The sequence below is a fragment of the Cololabis saira genome, unplaced genomic scaffold (assembly GCF_033807715.1).
Source record: "Cololabis saira isolate AMF1-May2022 unplaced genomic scaffold, fColSai1.1 scf051, whole genome shotgun sequence".
Classification (NCBI taxonomy): domain Eukaryota; kingdom Metazoa; phylum Chordata; class Actinopteri; order Beloniformes; family Belonidae; genus Cololabis; species Cololabis saira.
Genome location: NW_026906215.1, coordinates 227446 through 247088, shown reverse-complemented (window position 1 = coordinate 247088; position 19643 = coordinate 227446). Strand labels below are relative to the sequence as shown.

The window sequence follows — 19643 nt, the reverse complement described above, 5'->3', positions numbered from 1 at the left end:
TAGTAGGGTCTGGTGGTGGATGGGGTCTGGTGGTGATGCTGCTGGGGTCTGGTGGTGGAGCTAGTGGGGTCTTGTGGTGGATGGGGTCTGGTGGTAATGCTGCTGGGGTCTGGTGGTGGAGCTAGTAGGGTCTGGTGGTGGATGGGGTCTGGTGGTAATGCTGCTGGGGTCTGGTGGTGGAGCTAGTGGGGTCTGGTGGTGATGCTGCTGGGGTCTGGTGGAAGCTCCTGGGGTCTGGTGGTGGAAGCTCCTGAGGTCTGGTGGTGGAAGCTCCTGGGGTCTGGTGGTGGAAGCTCCTGGGGTCTGGTGGTGGAAGCTCCTGGGGTCTGGTGGTGATGCTGCTGGGGTCTGGTGGAAGCTCCTGGGGTCTGGTGGTGGAAGCTCCTGAGGTCTGGTGGTGGAAGCTCCTGGGGTCTGGTGGTGGAAGCTCCTGGGGTCTGGTGGTGATGCTGCTGGGGTATGGTGGTGGAGCTAGTGGGGTCTGGTGTTGGAAGCTCCTGGGGTCTGGTGGTGGAGCTAGTGGGGTCTGGTGTTAATGCTGCTGGGGTTTGGTGGTGGAGCTAGTGACTTACATGTTTTGAAAAAGGCGGGCATGACGAAAAGATCCTGTAAAAAATCTCTGTAATATGTTTCTTTTTTTCCTGTAAAGTTGGACATTTGAAAGATTAGGTAAATGGGGAATGACTGGCTTTTAATCAGTTGTGGAACTGCAACGAAATTCATTTCTGCATAAGACCCAATGCGAGAAAGAGATGGTCGACCTTCCTGTGCCGAGCACCAAGAAGAGGATTAGAGGGGTTTTACAAGTCCAAATAATATTATTGCAGTAATACATGTTTGCCCCCAGTTTCGAACAGGGGACCTTTCGCGTGTTAGGCAAACTTGATAACCACTACACTACAGAAACTTGCATGCTTTGAAAATGGCGGGCGTAACGAAAAAAAAATCCTATCTTCAAATCATTCATGTTAGAAATAAATGTGTGATTTCATATAAGTTGTCCTGGTGCGGTAAAATTAAAAATCATCCATCGGTATTACCATGCTGGGTAGAAAATACAAAATGTACCACAAGGGAAGCCAACTGATTACTTTTGAAAGACAGTACTGGATATGATTAATAACTGCAAATTAGGCTGTCGTCTTGCACATTCAAACATTACTCGTTGTTGGCAGGATTCGAACCTGCGCGGGGAATCCCCAATGGATTTCTAGTCCATCGCCTTAACCACTCGGCCACAACAACCTGTCAGCTGTGTGTATGTGTGTGTGTGTGTGTGTGAATCTTCAGAAATAGACAATTTAGAGTCTTTATTTTAAAATGGTTGGTTTTACTTTATTTTAAAATGGTTGGTTTTACTTTATTAGGTTGAGACATATTTTCATCCTCATTTTGATTAAATGCATTTTCATCAACAGCATTTTCATCAACAGTCAGCATCAACAGCCAGTATGTTCATAGTTCATAGATCATACATCCACTTTCTTGTTTCCAAAAAGCTCTGGATAGATTTCAGTTAATCTCTCACATCTCATGTATGAGAGGATCTCTTAAGTAGCAGAGGATGGTTTCGATCCATCGACCTCTGGGTTATGGGCCCAGCACGCTTCCGCTGCGCCACTCAGCTGTATAACCAGGATGTGACTCCGCCACACAGTGGGGGTGAGGTGGGTAGGGGACTTAAAAGCGGGTCCCCTGGTTCGGACGGTGAGCCGGGTCTCTGGGTGGCTCCAGGTGAGCCGGGTTGTTGAGGTTGTTGAGTTGTTGTTGGGGTCTGGTGGTGGAAGCTCCTGAGGTGTGGTGGTGATGCTGCTGGGGTCTGGTGGTGCAGCTAGTGGGGTCTGGTGGTGGAAGCTCCTGGGGTCTGGTGATGGAAGCTCCTGGGGTCAGGTGATGGAAGCTCCTTGGGTCTGGTGATGGAAATTCCTGGGGTCTTGTGGTGGAAGCTCCTGGGGTCTGGTGGTGATGCTGCTGGGGTCTGGTGGTGATGCTGCTGGGGTCTGGTGGTGGAGCTAGTGGTGTCTGGTGGTGGAAGCTCCTGAGGTGTGGTGGTGATGCTGCTGTCGTCTGGTGGTGGAGCTAGTGGTGTCTGGTGGTGGAAGCTCCTGGGGTCAAAGTCCAGAGTGCTAACCATTACACCATGGAACCCTGTTCAGCTTTTATTGTGTTTTTATTGTGGTCCTGAAACCAGAACATGAGTAAAAAACAATATGCGCTTGAGCATCTGAAAGAGTGCTGTCCATGGTGCTAGGAGCGTCTGGGTGTTTATGGTACCAGGGCCCTGGTCCTCCAGGCCCAAGGGCTGGCTCTTTCACTCCAGTGGCCGGTCGGTGGGGGGCTTAAAAGCGGGTCCCCGGGTTCGGACGGTGAGCCGGGTCTTTGGGTGGCTCCAGGTGAGCCGGGTTTTTGAGGTTGTTCAGTTGTTGTTAGGGTTTGGTGGTGGAAGCTCCTGAGGTGTGGTGGTGATGCTGCTGGGGTCTGGTGGTGCAGCTAGAGGGGTCTGGTGGTGGAAGCTCCTGGGGTCTGGTGATGGAAGCTCCTGGGGTGTGGTGGTGGAAGCTCCTGGGTTCTGGTGGTGATGCTGCTGGGGTCTGGTGCTGATGCTGCTGGGGTCTGGTGGTGGAAGCTCCTGGGGTCTGGTGGTGGAAGCTCCTGAGGTCTGGTGGTGGAAGCTCCTGGGGTCTGGTGGTGGAAGCTCCTGGGGTCTGGTGGTGGAAGCTCCTGGGGTCTGGTGCTGATGCTGCTGGGGTCCGGTGGTGGAGCTAGTGGGGTCTGGTGTTGGAAGCTCCTGGGGTCTGGTGGTGGAGCTAGTAGGGTCTGGTGGTGGATGGGGTCTGGTGGTGATGCTGCTGGGGTCTGGTGGTGGAGCTAGTGGGGTCTTGTGGTGGATGGGGTCTGGTGGTAATGCTGCTGGGGTCTGGTGGTGGAGCTAGTAGGGTCTGGTGGTGGATGGGGTCTGGTGGTAATGCTGCTGGGGTCTGGTGGTGGAGCTAGTGGGGTCTGGTGGTGATGCTGCTGGGGTCTGGTGGAAGCTCCTGGGGTCTGGTGGTGGAAGCTCCTGAGGTCTGGTGGTGGAAGCTCCTGGGGTCTGGTGGTGGAAGCTCCTGGGGTCTGGTGGTGATGCTGCTGGGGTATGGTGGTGGAGCTAGTGGGGTCTGGTGTTGGAAGCTCCTGGGGTCTGGTGGTGGAGCTAGTGGGGTCTGGTGTTAATGCTGCTGGGGTTTGGTGGTGGAGCTAGTGACTTACATGTTTTGAAAAAGGCGGGCATGACGAAAAGATCCTGTAAAAAATCTCTGTAATATGTTTCTTTTTTTCCTGTAAAGTTGGACATTTGAAAGATTAGGTAAATGAGGAATGACTGGCTTTTAATCAGTTGTGGAACTGCAACGAAATTCATTTCTGCATAAGACCCAATGCGAGAAAGAGATAATAATAATAATAATGCATTTAACTTGTAACGCACTTTCCATTCACTGAATCTCAAAGTGCTACACTTAGACCATTATTCATTCATACACATCCTCACTGGTGGTGGTAAGCTACATTGTAGCCACAGCTGCCCTGGGGCAGACTGACAGAAGCGTGGCTGCCATTCCGCGCCAAACGGCCCCTCCGACCACCACCAACATTCACACACATTCATACACATTCACACGGGGCAAGCTGGGTAAGGTGTCTTGCCCAAGGACACTACGACAGTAACTGGGATGGAGCGGGATTCGAACCGCCGACCTTCGGATCATTGGACGACCCGCTCTACCACCTGAGCTACTGCCGCCCCTGCAGATGGTCGACCTTCCTGTGCCGAGCACCAAGAAGAGGATTAGAGGGGTTTTCCAAGTCCAAATAATATTATTGCAGTAATACATGTTTGCCCCCAGTTTCGAACAGGGGACCTTTCGCGTGTTAGGCGAACGTGATAACCACTACACTACGGAAACATGCATGCTTGGAAAATGGCGGGCGTAACGAAAAAAAAATCCTATCTTCAAATCATTCATGTTAGAAATAAATGTGTGATTTCATATAAGTTGTCCTGGTGCGGTAAAATTAAAAATCATCCATCGGTATTACCATGCTGGGTAGAAAATACAAAATGTACCACAAGGCAAGCCAACTGATTACTTTTGAAAGACAGTACTGGATATGATTAATAACTGCAAATTAGGCAGTCGTCTTGCACATTCAAACATTACTCGTTGTTGGCAGGATTCGAACCTGCGCGGGGTATCCCCAATGGATTTCTAGTCCATCGCCTTAACCACTCGGCCACAACAACCTGTCAGCTGTGTGTATGTGTGTGTGTGTGTGTGTGTGTGTGTGTGTGTGTGAATCTTCAGAAATAGACAATTTAGAGTCTTTATTTTAAAATGGTTGGTTTTACTTTATTTTAAAATGGTTGGTTTTACTTTATTAGGTTGAGACATATTTTCATCCTCATTTTGATTAAATGCATTTTTATCAACAGTCAGTGCAGTATGTTCATAGATCATACATCCACTTTCTTGTTTCCAAAAAGCTCTGGATAGATTTCAGTTAATCTCTCACATCTCATGTATGAGAGGATCTCTTAAGTAGCAGAGGATGGTTTCGATCCATCGACCTCTGGGTTATGGGCCCAGCACGCTTCCGCTGCGCCACTCTGCTGTATAACCAGGATGTGACTCCGCCACACAGTGGGGGGGAGGGGGGTAGGGGACTTAAAAGCGGGTCCCCTGGTTCGGACGGTGAGCCGGGTCTCTGGGTGGCTCCAGGTGAGCCGGGTTGTTGAGGTTGTTGAGTTGTTTTTGGGGTCTGGTGGTGGAAGCTCCTGAGGTGGGGTGGTGATGCTGCTGGGGTCTGGTGGTGCAGCTAGTGGGGTCTGGTGGTGGAAGCTCCTGGGGTCTGGTGATGGAAGCTCCTGGGGTCAGGTGATGGAAGCTCCTTGGGTCTGGTGATGGAAATTCCTGGGGTCTGGTGGTGGAAGCTCCTGGGGTCTGGTGGTGATGCTGCTGGGGTCTGGTGGTGATGCTGCTGGGGTCTGGTGGTGGAGCTAGTGGTGTCTGGTGGTGGAAGCTCCTGAGGTGTGGTGGTGATGCTGCTGTCGTCTGGTGGTGGAGCTAGTGGTGTCTGGTGGTGGAAGCTCCTGGGGTCAAAGTCCAGAGTGCTAACCATTACACCATGGAACCCTGTTCAGCTTTTATTGTGTTTTTATTGTGGTCCTGAAACCAGAACATGAGTAAAAAACAATATGCGCTTGAGCATCTGACAGAGTGCTGTCCATGGTGCTAGGAGCGTCTGGGTGTTTATGGTACCAGGGCCCTGGTCCTCCAGGCCCAAGGGCTGGCTCTTTCACTCCAGTGGCCGGTCGGTGGGGGGCTTAAAAGCGGGTCCCCGGGTTCGGACGGTGAGCCGGGTCTTTGGGTGGCTCCAGGTGAGCCGGGTTTTTGAGGTTGTTGAGTTGTTGTTAGGGTTTGGTGGTGGAAGCTCCTGAGGTGTGGTGGTGATGCTGCTGGGGTCTGGTGGTGCAGCTAGAGGGGTCTGGTGGTGGAAGCTCCTGGGGTCTGGTGATGGAAGCTCCTGGGGTGTGGTGGTGGAAGCTCCTGGGTTCTGGTGGTGATGCTGCTGGGGTCTGGTGGTGCAGCTAGTGGGGTCTGGTGGTGGAAGCTCCTGGGGTCTGGTGATGGAAGCTCCTGGGGTCAGGTGATGGAAGCTCCTTGGGTCTGGTGATGGAAATTCCTGGGGTCTGGTGGTGGAAGCTCCTGGGGTCTGGTGGTGATGCTGCTGGGGTCTGGTGGTGATGCTGCTGGGGTCTGGTGGTGGAGCTAGTGGTGTCTGGTGGTGGAAGCTCCTGAGGTGTGGTGGTGATGCTGCTGTCGTCTGGTGGTGGAGCTAGTGGTGTCTGGTGGTGGAAGCTCCTGGGGTCAAAGTCCAGAGTGCTAACCATTACACCATGGAACCCTGTTCAGCTTTTATTGTGTTTTTATTGTGGTCCTGAAACCAGAACATGAGTAAAAAACAATATGCGCTTGAGCATCTGACAGAGTGCTGTCCATGGTGCTAGGAGCGTCTGGGTGTTTATGGTACCAGGGCCCTGGTCCTCCAGGCCCAAGGGCTGGCTCTTTCACTCCAGTGGCCGGTCGGTGGGGGGCTTAAAAGCGGGTCCCCGGGTTCGGACGGTGAGCCGGGTCTTTGGGTGGCTCCAGGTGAGCCGGGTTTTTGAGGTTGTTGAGTTGTTGTTAGGGTTTGGTGGTGGAAGCTCCTGAGGTGTGGTGGTGATGCTGCTGGGGTCTGGTGGTGCAGCTAGAGGGGTCTGGTGGTGGAAGCTCCTGGGGTCTGGTGATGGAAGCTCCTGGGGTGTGGTGGTGGAAGCTCCTGGGTTCTGGTGGTGATGCTGCTGGGGTCTGGTGGTGCAGCTAGTGGGGTCTGGTGGTGGAAGCTCCTGGGGTCTGGTGATGGAAGCTCCTGGGGTCAGGTGATGGAAGCTCCTTGGGTCTGGTGATGGAAATTCCTGGGGTCTGGTGGTGGAAGCTCCTGGGGTCTGGTGGTGATGCTGCTGGGGTCTGGTGGTGATGCTGCTGGGGTCTGGTGGTGGAGCTAGTGGTGTCTGGTGGTGGAAGCTCCTGAGGTGTGGTGGTGATGCTGCTGTCGTCTGGTGGTGGAGCTAGTGGTGTCTGGTGGTGGAAGCTCCTGGGGTCAAAGTCCAGAGTGCTAACCATTACACCATGGAACCCTGTTCAGCTTTTATTGTGTTTTTATTGTGGTCCTGAAACCAGAACATGAGTAAAAAACAATATGCGCTTGAGCATCTGACAGAGTGCTGTCCATGGTGCTAGGAGCGTCTTGGTGTTTATGGTACCAGGGCCCTGGTCCTCCAGGCCCAAGGGCTGGCTCTTTCACTCCAGTGGCCGGTTGGTGGGGGGCTTAAAAGCGGGTCCCCGGGTTCGGACGGTGAGCCGGGTCTTTGGGTGGCTCCAGGTGAGCCGGGTTTTTGAGGTTGTTGAGTTGTTGTTAGGGTTTGGTGGTGGAAGCTCCTGAGGTGTGGTGGTGGAAGCTCCTGGGGTCTGGTGATGGAAGCTCCTGGGGTGTGGTGGTGGAAGCTCCTGGGTTCTGGTGGTGATGCTGCTGGGGTCTGGTGCTGATGCTGCTGGGGTCTGGTGGTGGAAGCTCCTGGGGTCTGGTGGTGGAAGCTCCTGAGGTCTGGTGGTGGAAGCTCCTGGGGTCTGGTGGTGGAAGCTCCTGGGGTCTGGTGGTGGAAGCTCCTGGGGTCTGGTGGTGGAAGCTCCTGGGGTCTGGTGCTGATGCTGCTGGGGTCCGGTGGTGGAGCTAGTGGGGTCTGGTGTTGGAAGCTCCTGGGGTCTGGTGGTGGAGCTAGTAGGGTCTGGTGGTGGATGGGGTCTGGTGGTGATGCTGCTGGGGTCTGGTGGTGGAGCTAGTGGGGTCTTGTGGTGGATGGGGTCTGGTGGTAATGCTGCTGGGGTCTGGTGGTGGAGCTAGTAGGGTCTGGTGGTGGATGGGGTCTGGTGGTAATGCTGCTGGGGTCTGGTGGTGGAGCTAGTGGGGTCTGGTGGTGATGCTGCTGGGGTCTGGTGCTGATGCTGCTGGGGTCTGGTGGTGGAAGCTCCTTGGGTCTGGTGATGGAAATTCCTGGGGTCTGGTGGTGGAAGCTCCTGAGGTGTGGTGGTGATGCTGCTGTTGTCTGGTGGTGGAGCTAGTGGTGTCTGGTGGTGGAAGCTCCTGGGGTTAAAGTCCAGAGTGCTAACCATTACACCATGGAACCCTGTTCAGCTTTTATTGTGTTTTTATTGTGGTCCTGAAACCAGAACATGAGTAAAAAACAATATGCGCTTGAGCATCTGACAGAGTGCTGTCCATGGTGCTAGGAGCGTCTGGGTGTTTATGGTACCAGGGCCCTGGTCCTCCAGGCCCAAGGGCTGGCTCTTTCACTCCAGTGGCCGGTCGGTGGGGGGCTTAAAAGCGGGTCCCCGGGTTCGGACGGTGAGCCGGGTCTTTGGGTGGCTCCAGGTGAGCCGGGTTTTTGAGGTTGTTGAGTTGTTGTTAGGGTTTGGTGGTGGAAGCTCCTGAGGTGTGGTGGGGATGCTGCTGGGGTCTGGTGGTGCAGCTAGAGGGGTCTGGTGGTGGAAGCTCCTGGGGTCTGGTGATGGAAGCTCCTGGGGTGTGGTGGTGGAAGCTCCTGGGTTCTGGTGGTGATGCTGCTGGGGTCTGGTGCTGATGCTGCTGGGGTCTGGTGGTGGAAGCTCCTGGGGTCTGGTGGTGGAAGCTCCTGAGGTCTGGTGGTGGAAGCTCCTGGGGTCTGGTGGTGGAAGCTCCTGGGGTCTGGTGGTGGAAGCTCCTGGGGTCTGGTGGTGGAAGCTCCTGGGGTCTGGTGCTGATGCTGCTGGGGTCTGGTGGTGGAGCTAGTGGGGTCTGGTGTTGGAAGCTCCTGGGGTCTGGTGGTGGAGCTAGTAGGGTCTGGTGGTGGATGGGGTCTGGTGGTGATGCTGCTGGGGTCTGGTGGTGGAGCTAGTGGGGTCTTGTGGTGGATGGGGTCTGGTGGTAATGCTGCTGGGGTCTGGTGGTGGAGCTAGTAGGGTCTGGTGGTGGATGGGGTCTGGTGGTAATGCTGCTGGGGTCTGGTGGTGGAGCTAGTGGGGTCTGGTGGTGATGCTGCTGGGGTCTGGTGGAAGCTCCTGGGGTCTGGTGGTGGAAGCTCCTGAGGTCTGGTGGTGGAAGCTCCTGGGGTCTGGTGGTGGAAGCTCCTGGGGTCTGGTGGTGGAAGCTCCTGGGGTCTGGTGGTGATGCTGCTGGGGTCTGGTGGAAGCTCCTGGGGTCTGGTGGTGGAAGCTCCTGAGGTCTGGTGGTGGAAGCTCCTGGGGTCTGGTGGTGGAAGCTCCTGGGGTCTGGTGGTGATGCTGCTGGGGTATGGTGGTGGAGCTAGTGGGGTCTGGTGTTGGAAGCTCCTGGGGTCTGGTGGTGGAGCTAGTGGGGTCTGGTGTTAATGCTGCTGGGGTTTGGTGGTGGAGCTAGTGACTTACATGTTTTGAAAAAGGCGGGCATGACGAAAAGATCCTGTAAAAAATCTCTGTAATATGTTTCTTTTTTTCCTGTAAAGTTGGACATTTGAAAGATTAGGTAAATGGGGAATGACTGGCTTTTAATCAGTTGTGGAACTGCAACGAAATTCATTTCTGCATAAGACCCAATGCGAGAAAGAGATGGTCGACCTTCCTGTGCCGAGCACCAAGAAGAGGATTAGAGGGGTTTTACAAGTCCAAATAATATTATTGCAGTAATACATGTTTGCCCCCAGTTTCGAACAGGGGACCTTTCGCGTGTTAGGCAAACTTGATAACCACTACACTACAGAAACTTGCATGCTTTGAAAATGGCGGGCGTAACGAAAAAAAAATCCTATCTTCAAATCATTCATGTTAGAAATAAATGTGTGATTTCATATAAGTTGTCCTGGTGCGGTAAAATTAAAAATCATCCATCGGTATTACCATGCTGGGTAGAAAATACAAAATGTACCACAAGGGAAGCCAACTGATTACTTTTGAAAGACAGTACTGGATATGATTAATAACTGCAAATTAGGCTGTCGTCTTGCACATTCAAACATTACTCGTTGTTGGCAGGATTCGAACCTGCGCGGGGAATCCCCAATGGATTTCTAGTCCATCGCCTTAACCACTCGGCCACAACAACCTGTCAGCTGTGTGTATGTGTGTGTGTGTGTGTGTGTGTGTGTGTGTGAATCTTCAGAAATAGACAATTTAGAGTCTTTATTTTAAAATGGTTGGTTTTACTTTATTTTAAAATGGTTGGTTTTACTTTATTAGGTTGAGACATATTTTCATCCTCATTTTGATTAAATGCATTTTCATCAACAGTCAGTGCAGTATGTTCATAGATCATACATCCACTTTCTTGTTTCCAAAAAGCTCTGGATAGATTTCAGTTAATCTCTCACATCTCATGTATGAGAGGATCTCTTAAGTAGCAGAGGATGGTTTCGATCCATCGACCTCTGGGTTATGGGCCCAGCACGCTTCCGCTGCGCCACTCTGCTGTATAACCAGGATGTGACTCCGCCACACAGTGGGGGGGAGGGGGGTAGGGGACTTAAAAGCGGGTCCCCTGGTTCGGACGGTGAGCCGGGTCTCTGGGTGGCTCCAGGTGAGCCGGGTTGTTGAGGTTGTTGAGTTGTTGTTGGGGTCTGGTGGTGGAAGCTCCTGAGGTGTGGTGGTGATGCTGCTGGGGTCTGGTGGTGCAGCTAGTGGGGTCTGGTGGTGGAAGCTCCTGGGGTCTGGTGATGGAAGCTCCTGGGGTCAGGTGATGGAAGCTCCTTGGGTCTGGTGATGGAAATTCCTGGGGTCTGGTGGTGGAAGCTCCTGGGGTCTGGTGATGGAAGCTCCTGGGGTCAGGTGATGGAAGCTCCTTGGGTCTGGTGATGGAAATTCCTGGGGTCTGGTGGTGGAAGCTCCTGAGGTGTGGTGGTGATGCTGCTGTCGTCTGGTGGTGGAGCTAGTGGTGTCTGGTGGTGGAAGCTCCTGGGGTCAAAGTCCAGAGTGCTAACCATTACACCATGGAACCCTGTTCAGCTTTTATTGTGTTTTTATTGTGGTCCTGAAACCAGAACATGAGTAAAAAACAATATGCGCTTGAGCATCTGACAGAGTGCTGTCCATGGTGCTAGGAGCGTCTGGGTGTTTATGGTACCAGGGCCCTGGTCCTCCAGGCCCAAGGGCTGGCTCTTTCACTCCAGTGGCCGGTCGGTGGGGGGCTTAAAAGCGGGTCCCCGGGTTCGGACGGTGAGCCGGGTCTTTGGGTGGCTCCAGGTGAGCCGGGTTTTTGAGGTTGTTGAGTTGTTGTTAGGGTTTGGTGGTGGAAGCTCCTGAGGTGTGGTGGGGATGCTGCTGGGGTCTGGTGGTGCAGCTAGAGGGGTCTGGAGGCGGAAGCTCCTGGGGTCTGGTGATGGAAGCTCCTGGGGTGTGGTGGTGGAAGCTCCTGGGTTCTGGTGGTGATGCTGCTGGGGTCTGGTGCTGATGCTGCTGGGGTCTGGTGGTGGGAGCTCCTGGGGTCTGGTGGTGGAAGCTCCTGAGGTCTGGTGGTGGAAGCTCCTGGGGTCTGGTGGTGGAAGCTCCTGGGGTCTGGTGGTGGAAGCTCCTGGGGTCTGGTGGTGGAAGCTCCTGGGGTCTGGTGCTGATGCTGCTGGGGTCTGGTGGTGGAGCTAGTGGGGTCTGGTGTTGGAAGCTCCTGGGGTCTGGTGGTGGAGCTAGTAGGGTCTGGTGGTGGATGGGGTCTGGTGGTGATGCTGCTGGGGTCTGGTGGTGGAGCTAGTGGGGTCTTGTGGTGGATGGGGTCTGGTGGTAATGCTGCTGGGGTCTGGTGGTGGAGCTAGTAGGGTCTGGTGGTGGATGGGGTCTGGTGGTAATGCTGCTGGGGTCTGGTGGTGGAGCTAGTGGGGTCTGGTGGTGATGCTGCTGGGGTCTGGTGGAAGCTCCTGGGGTCTGGTGGTGGAAGCTCCTGAGGTCTGGTGGTGGAAGCTCCTGGGGTCTGGTGGTGGAAGCTCCTGGGGTCTGGTGGTGATGCTGCTGGGGTATGGTGGTGGAGCTAGTGGGGTCTGGTGTTGGAAGCTCCTGGGGTCTGGTGGTGGAGCTAGTGGGGTCTGGTGTTAATGCTGCTGGGGTTTGGTGGTGGAGCTAGTGACTTACATGTTTTGAAAAAGGCGGGCATGACGAAAAGATCCTGTAAAAAATCTCTGTAATATGTTTCTTTTTTTCCTGTAAAGTTGGACATTTGAAAGATTAGGTAAATGGGGAATGACTGGCTTTTAATCAGTTGTGGAACTGCAACGAAATTCATTTCTGCATAAGACCCAATGCGAGAAAGAGATGGTCGACCTTCCTGTGCCGAGCACCAAGAAGAGGATTAGAGGGGTTTTCCAAGTCCAAATAATATTATTGCAGTAATACATGTTTCCGCCCAGTTTCGAACAGGGGACCTTTCGCGTGTTAGGCGAACGTGATAACCACTACACTACGAAAACTTGCATGCTTTGAAAATGGCGGGCGTAACGAAAAAAAAATCCTATCTTCAAATCATTCATGTTAGAAATAAATGTGTGATTTCATATAAGTTGTCCTGGTGCGGTAAAATTAAAAATCATCCATCGGTATTACCATGCTGGGTAGAAAATACAAAATGTACCACAAGGGAAGCCAACTGATTACTTTTGAAAAACAGTACTGGATATGATTAATAACTGCAAATTAGGCAGTCGTCTTGCACATTCAAACATTACTCGTTGTTGGCAGGATTCGAACCTGCGCGGGGAATCCCCAATGGATTTCTAGTCCATCGCCTTAACCACTCGGCCACAACAACCTGTCAGCTGTGTGTATGTGTGTGTGTGTGTGTGTGAATCTTCAGAAATAGACAATTTAGAGTCTTTATTTTAAAATGGTTGGTTTTACTTTATTTTAAAATGGTTGGTTTTACTTTATTAGGTTGAGACATATTTTCATCCTCATTTTGATTAAATGCATTTTCATCAACAGCATTTTCATCAACAGTCAGCATCAACAGCCAGTATGTTCATAGTTCATAGATCATACATCCACTTTCTTGTTTCCAAAAAGCTCTGGATAGATTTCAGTTAATCTCTCACATCTCATGTATGAGAGGATCTCTTAAGTAGCAGAGGATGGTTTCGATCCATCGACCTCTGGGTTATGGGCCCAGCACGCTTCCGCTGCGCCACTCTGCTGTATAACCAGGATGTGACTCCGCCACACAGTGGGGGGGAGGTGGGTAGGGGACTTAAAAGCGGGTCCCCTGGTTCGGACGGTGAGCCGGGTCTCTGGGTGGCTCCAGGTGAGCCGGGTTTTTGAGGTTGTTGAGTTGTTGTTAGGGTTTGGTGGTGGAAGCTCCTGAGGTGTGGTGGTGATGCTGCTGGGGTCTGGTGGTGCAGCTAGAGGGGTCTGGTGGTGGAAGCTCCTGGGGTCTGGTGATGGAAGCTCCTGGGGTGTGGTGGTGGAAGCTCCTGGGTTCTGGTGGTGATGCTGCTGGGGTCTGGTGGTGCAGCTAGTGGGGTCTGGTGGTGGAAGCTCCTGGGGTCTGGTGATGGAAGCTCCTGGGGTCAGGTGATGGAAGCTCCTTGGGTCTGGTGATGGAAATTCCTGGGGTCTGGTGGTGGAAGCTCCTGGGGTCTGGTGGTGATGCTGCTGGGGTCTGGTGGTGATGCTGCTGGGGTCTGGTGGTGGAGCTAGTGGTGTCTGGTGGTGGAAGCTCCTGAGGTGTGGTGGTGATGCTGCTGTCGTCTGGTGGTGGAGCTAGTGGTGTCTGGTGGTGGAAGCTCCTGGGGTCAAAGTCCAGAGTGCTAACCATTACACCATGGAACCCTGTTCAGCTTTTATTGTGTTTTTATTGTGGTCCTGAAACCAGAACATGAGTAAAAAACAATATGCGCTTGAGCATCTGACAGAGTGCTGTCCATGGTGCTAGGAGCGTCTTGGTGTTTATGGTACCAGGGCCCTGGTCCTCCAGGCCCAAGGGCTGGCTCTTTCACTCCAGTGGCCGGTTGGTGGGGGGCTTAAAAGCGGGTCCCCGGGTTCGGACGGTGTGCCGGGTCTTTGGGTGGCTCCAGGTGAGCCGGGTTTTTGAGGTTGTTGAGTTGTTGTTAGGGTTTGGTGGTGGAAGCTCCTGAGGTGTGGTGGTGGAAGCTCCTGGGGTCTGGTGATGGAAGCTCCTGGGGTGTGGTGGTGGAAGCTCCTGGGTTCTGGTGGTGATGCTGCTGGGGTCTGGTGCTGATGCTGCTGGGGTCTGGTGGTGGAAGCTCCTGGGGTCTGGTGGTGGAAGCTCCTGAGGTCTGGTGGTGGAAGCTCCTGGGGTCTGGTGGTGGAAGCTCCTGGGGTCTGGTGGTGGAAGCTCCTGGGGTCTGGTGGTGGAAGCTCCTGGGGTCTGGTGCTGATGCTGCTGGGGTCCGGTGGTGGAGCTAGTGGGGTCTGGTGTTGGAAGCTCCTGGGGTCTGGTGGTGGAGCTAGTAGGGTCTGGTGGTGGATGGGGTCTGGTGGTGATGCTGCTGGGGTCTGGTGGTGGAGCTAGTGGGGTCTTGTGGTGGATGGGGTCTGGTGGTAATGCTGCTGGGGTCTGGTGGTGGAGCTAGTAGGGTCTGGTGGTGGATGGGGTCTGGTGGTAATGCTGCTGGGGTCTGGTGGTGGAGCTAGTGGGGTCTGGTGGTGATGCTGCTGGGGTCTGGTGCTGATGCTGCTGGGGTCTGGTGGTGGAAGCTCCTTGGGTCTGGTGATGGAAATTCCTGGGGTCTGGTGGTGGAAGCTCCTGAGGTGTGGTGGGGATGCTGCTGGGGTCTGGTGGTGCAGCTAGAGGGGTCTGGTGGTGGAAGCTCCTGGGGTCTGGTGATGGAAGCTCCTGGGGTGTGGTGGTGGAAGCTCCTGGGTTCTGGTGGTGATGCTGCTGGGGTCTGGTGCTGATGCTGCTGGGGTCTGGTGGTGGAAGCTCCTGGGGTCTGGTGGTGGAAGCTCCTGAGGTCTGGTGGTGGAAGCTCCTGGGGTCTGGTGGTGGAAGCTCCTGGGGTCTGGTGGTGGAAGCTCCTGGGGTCTGGTGGTGGAAGCTCCTGGGGTCTGGTGCTGATGCTGCTGGGGTCTGGTGGTGGAGCTAGTAGGGTCTGGTGGTGGATGGGGTCTGGTGGTGATGCTGCTGGGGTCTGGTGGTGGAGCTAGTGGGGTCTTGTGGTGGATGGGGTCTGGTGGTAATGCTGCTGGGGTCTGGTGGTGGAGCTAGTAGGGTCTGGTGGTGGATGGGGTCTGGTGGTAATGCTGCTGGGGTCTGGTGGTGGAGCTAGTGGGGTCTGGTGGTGATGCTGCTGGGGTCTGGTGGAAGATCCTGGGGTCTGGTGGTGGAAGCTCCTGAGGTCTGGTGGTGGAAGCTCCTGGGGTCTGGTGGTGGAAGCTCCTGGGGTCTGGTGGTGGAAGCTCCTGGGGTCTGGTGGTGATGCTGCTGGGGTCTGGTGGAAGCTCCTGGGGTCTGGTGGTGGAAGCTCCTGAGGTCTGGTGGTGGAAGCTCCTGGGGTCTGGTGGTGGAAGCTCCTGGGGTCTGGTGGTGATGCTGCTGGGGTATGGTGGTGGAGCTAGTGGGGTCTGGTGTTGGAAGCTCCTGGGGTCTGGTGGTGGAGCTAGTGGGGTCTGGTGTTAATGCTGCTGGGGTTTGGTGGTGGAGCTAGTGACTTACATGTTTTGAAAAAGGCGGGCATGACGAAAAGATCCTGTAAAAAATCTCTGTAATATGTTTCTTTTTTTCCTGTAAAGTTGGACATTTGAAAGATTAGGTAAATGGGGAATGACTGGCTTTTAATCAGTTGTGGAACTGCAACGAAATTCATTTCTGCATAAGACCCAATGCGAGAAAGAGATGGTCGACCTTCCTGTGCCGAGCACCAAGAAGAGGATTAGAGGGGTTTTAGAAGTCCAAATAATATTATTGCAGTAATACATGTTTGCCCCCAGTTTCGAACAGGGGACCTTTCGCGTGTTAGGCAAACTTGATAACCACTACACTACAGAAACTTGCATGCTTTGAAAATGGCGGGCGTAACGAAAAAAAAATCCTATCTTCAAATCATTCATGTTAGAAATAAATGTGTGATTTCATATAAGTTGTCCTGGTGCGGTAAAATTAAAAATCATCCATCGGTATTACCATGCTGGGTAGAAAATACAAAATGTACCACAAGGGAAGCCAACTGATTACTTTTGAAAGACAGTACTGGATATGATTAATAACTGCAAATTAGGCTGTCGTCTTGCACATTCAAACATTACTCGTTGTTGGCAGGATTCGAACCTGCGCGGGGAATCCCCAATGGATTTCTAGTCCATCGCCTTAACCACTCGGCCACAACAACCTGTCAGCTGTGTGTATGTGTGTGTGTGTGTGTGTGTGTGTGTGTGTGAATCTTCAGAAATAGACAATTTAGAGTCTTTATTTTAAAATGGTTGGTTTTACTTTATTTTAAAATGGTTGGTTTTACTTTATTAGGTTGAGACATATTTTCATCCTCATTTTGATTAAATGCATTTTCATCAACAGTCAGTGCAGTATGTTCATAGATCATACATCCACTTTCTTGTTTCCAAAAAGCTCTGGATAGATTTCAGTTAATCTCTCACATCTCATGTATGAGAGGATCTCTTAAGTAGCAGAGGATGGTTTCGATCCATCGACCTCTGGGTTATGGGCCCAGCACGCTTCCGCTGCGCCACTCTGCTGTATAACCAGGATGTGACTCCGCCACACAGTGGGGGGGAGGGGGGTAGGGGACTTAAAAGCGGGTCCCCTGGTTCGGACGGTGAGCCGGGTCTCTGGGTGGCTCCAGGTGAGCCGGGTTGTTGAGGTTGTTGAGTTGTTGTTGGGGTCTGGTGGTGGAAGCTCCTGAGGTGTGGTGGTGATGCTGCTGGGGTCTGGTGGTGCAGCTAGTGGGGTCTGGTGGTGGAAGCTCCTGGGGTCTGGTGATGGAAGCTCCTGGGGTCAGGTGATGGAAGCTCCTTGGGTCTGGTGATGGAAATTCCTGGGGTCTGGTGGTGGAAGCTCCTGGGGTCTGGTGATGGAAGCTCCTGGGGTCAGGTGATGGAAGCTCCTTGGGTCTGGTGATGGAAATTCCTGGGGTCTGGTGGTGGAAGCTCCTGAGGTGTGGTGGTGATGCTGCTGTCGTCTGGTGGTGGAGCTAGTGGTGTCTGGTGGTGGAAGCTCCTGGGGTCAAAGTCCAGAGTGCTAACCATTACACCATGGAACCCTGTTCAGCTTTTATTGTGTTTTTATTGTGGTCCTGAAACCAGAACATGAGTAAAAAACAATATGCGCTTGAGCATCTGACAGAGTGCTGTCCATGGTGCTAGGAGCGTCTGGGTGTTTATGGTACCAGGGCCCTGGTCCTCCAGGCCCAAGGGCTGGCTCTTTCACTCCAGTGGCCGGTCGGTGGGGGGCTTAAAAGCGGGTCCCCGGGTTCGGACGGTGAGCCGGGTCTTTGGGTGGCTCCAGGTGAGCCGGGTTTTTGAGGTTGTTGAGTTGTTGTTAGGGTTTGGTGGTGGAAGCTCCTGAGGTGTGGTGGGGATGCTGCTGGGGTCTGGTGGTGCAGCTAGAGGGGTCTGGAGGCGGAAGCTCCTGGGGTCTGGTGATGGAAGCTCCTGGGGTGTGGTGGTGGAAGCTCCTGGGTTCTGGTGGTGATGCTGCTGGGGTCTGGTGCTGATGCTGCTGGGGTCTGGTGGTGGAAGCTCCTGGGGTCTGGTGGTGGAAGCTCCTGAGGTCTGGTGGTGGAAGCTCCTGGGGTCTGGTGGTGGAAGCTCCTGGGGTCTGGTGGTGGAAGCTCCTGGGGTCTGGTGGTGGAAGCTCCTGGGGTCTGGTGCTGATGCTGCTGGGGTCTGGTGGTGGAGCTAGTGGGGTCTGGTGTTGGAAGCTCCTGGGGTCTGGTGGTGGAGCTAGTAGGGTCTGGTGGTGGATGGGGTCTGGTGGTGATGCTGCTGGGGTCTGGTGGTGGAGCTAGTGGGGTCTTGTGGTGGATGGGGTCTGGTGGTAATGCTGCTGGGGTCTGGTGGTGGAGCTAGTAGGGTCTGGTGGTGGATGGGGTCTGGTGGTAATGCTGCTGGGGTCTGGTGGTGGAGCTAGTGGGGTCTGGTGGTGATGCTGCTGGGGTCTGGTGGAAGCTCCTGGGGTCTGGTGGTGGAAGCTCCTGAGGTCTGGTGGTGGAAGCTCCTGGGGTCTGGTGGTGGAAGCTCCTGGGGTCTGGTGGTGATGCTGCTGGGGTATGGTGGTGGAGCTAGTGGGGTCTGGTGTTGGAAGCTCCTGGGGTCTGGTGGTGGAGCTAGTGGGGTCTGGTGTTAATGCTGCTGGGGTTTGGTGGTGGAGCTAGTGACTTACATGTTTTGAAAAAGGCGGGCATGACGAAAAGATCCTGTAAAAAATCTCTGTAATATGTTTCTTTTTTTCCTGTAAAGTTGGACATTTGAAAGATTAGGTAAATGGGGAATGACTGGCTTTTAATCAGTTGTGGAACTGCAACGAAATTAATTTCTGCATAAGACCCAATGCGAGAAAGAGATGGTCGACCTTCCTGTGCCGAGCACCAAGAAGAGGATTAGAGGGGTTTTCCAAGTCCAAATAATATTATTGCAGTAATACATGTTTCCGCCCAGTTTCGAACAGGGGACCTTTCGCGTGTTAGGCGAACGTGATAACCACTACACTACGAAAACTTGCATGCTTTGAAAATGGCGGGCGTAACGAAAAAAAAATCCTATCTTCAAATCATTCATGTTAGAAATAAATGTGTGATTTCATATAAGTTGTCCTGGTGCGGTAAAATTAAAAATCATCCATCGGTATTACCATGCTGGGTAGAAAATACAAAATGTACCACAAGGGAAGCCAACTGATTACTTTTGAAAAACAGTACTGGATATGATTAATAACTGCAAATTAGGCAGTCGTCTTGCACATTCAAACATTACTCGTTGTTGGCAGGATTCGAACCTGCGCGGGGAATCCCCAATGGATTTCTAGTCCATCGCCTTAACCACTCGGCCACAACAACCTGTCAGCTGTGTGTATGTGTGTGTGTGTGTGTGTGAATCTTCAGAAATAGACAATTTAGAGTCTTTATTTTAAAATGGTTGGTTTTACTTTATTTTAAAATGGTTGGTTTTACTTTATTAGGTTGAGACATATTTTCATCCTCATTTTGATTAAATGCATTTTCATCAACAGCATTTTCATCAACAGTCAGCATCAACAGCCAGTATGTTCATAGTTCATAGATCATACATCCACTTTCTTGTTTCCAAAAAGCTCTGGATAGATTTCAGTTAATCTCTCACATCTCATGTATGAGAGGATCTCTTAAGTAGCAGAGGATGGTTTCGATCCATCGACCTCTGGGTTATGGGCCCAGCACGCTTCCGCTGCGCCACTCAGCTGTATAACCAGGATGTGACTCCGCCACACAGTGGGGGGGAGGTGGGTAGGGGACTTAAAAGCGGGTCCCCTGGTTCGGACGGTGAGCCGGGTCTCTGGGTGGCTCCAGGTGAGCCGGGTTGTTGAGGTTGTTGAGTTGTTGTTGGGGTCTGGTGGTGGAAGCTCCTGAGGTGTGGTGGTGATGCTGCTGGGGTCTGGTGGTGCAGCTAGTGGGGTCTGGTGGTGGAAGCTCCTGGGGTCTGGTGATGGAAGCTCCTGGGGTCAGGTGATGGAAGCTCCTTGGGTCTGGTGATGGAAATTCCTGGGGTCTGGTGGTGGAAGCTCCTGGGGTCTGGTGGTGATGCTGCTGGGGTCTGGTGGTGATGCTGCTGGGGTCTGGTGGTGGAAGCTCCTGGGGTCAAAGTCCAGAGTGCTAACCATTACACCATGGAACCCTGTTCAGCTTTTATTGTGTTTTTATTGTGGTCCTGAAACCAGAACATGAGTAAAAAACAATATGCGCTTGAGCATCTGACAGAGTGCTGTCCATGGTGCTAGGAGCGTCTGGGTGTTTATGGTACCAGGGCCCTGGTCCTCCAGGCCCAAGGGCTGGCTCTTTCACTCCAGTGGCCGGTCGGTGGGGGGCTTAAAAGCGGGTCCCCGGGTTCGGACGGTGAGCCGGGTCTTTGGGTGGCTCC

The 19643-nt window shown here is 53.2% G+C and overlaps 8 non-coding genes across 8 annotated transcripts; all 8 read right to left on the bottom strand.

Moving 5' to 3' along the window:
* Nucleotides 1-1163: 1163 nt before the first annotated feature.
* Nucleotides 1164-1245, bottom strand: trnas-aga (transfer RNA serine (anticodon AGA)). The gene has a single exon. It is a non-coding gene; the product is annotated as a tRNA-Ser (tRNA).
* A 2952-nt stretch (nucleotides 1246-4197) lies between these two features.
* Nucleotides 4198-4279, bottom strand: trnas-aga (transfer RNA serine (anticodon AGA)). Its single transcript has one exon. It is a non-coding gene; the product is annotated as a tRNA-Ser (tRNA).
* A 5326-nt stretch (nucleotides 4280-9605) lies between these two features.
* Nucleotides 9606-9687, bottom strand: trnas-aga (transfer RNA serine (anticodon AGA)). The gene has a single exon. It is a non-coding gene; the product is annotated as a tRNA-Ser (tRNA).
* Nucleotides 9688-11958: 2271 nt separating this feature from the next.
* Nucleotides 11959-12031, bottom strand: trnav-aac (transfer RNA valine (anticodon AAC)). The gene has a single exon. It is a non-coding gene; the product is annotated as a tRNA-Val (tRNA).
* A 256-nt stretch (nucleotides 12032-12287) lies between these two features.
* On the bottom strand, nucleotides 12288-12369 carry trnas-aga (transfer RNA serine (anticodon AGA)). The gene has a single exon. It is a non-coding gene; the product is annotated as a tRNA-Ser (tRNA).
* Nucleotides 12370-15822: 3453 nt separating this feature from the next.
* On the bottom strand, nucleotides 15823-15904 carry trnas-aga (transfer RNA serine (anticodon AGA)). Its single transcript has one exon. It is a non-coding gene; the product is annotated as a tRNA-Ser (tRNA).
* Nucleotides 15905-18175: 2271 nt separating this feature from the next.
* On the bottom strand, nucleotides 18176-18248 carry trnav-aac (transfer RNA valine (anticodon AAC)). The gene has a single exon. It is a non-coding gene; the product is annotated as a tRNA-Val (tRNA).
* Nucleotides 18249-18504: 256 nt separating this feature from the next.
* On the bottom strand, nucleotides 18505-18586 carry trnas-aga (transfer RNA serine (anticodon AGA)). The gene has a single exon. It is a non-coding gene; the product is annotated as a tRNA-Ser (tRNA).
* Between the last annotated feature and the right edge of the window lie 1057 nt (nucleotides 18587-19643).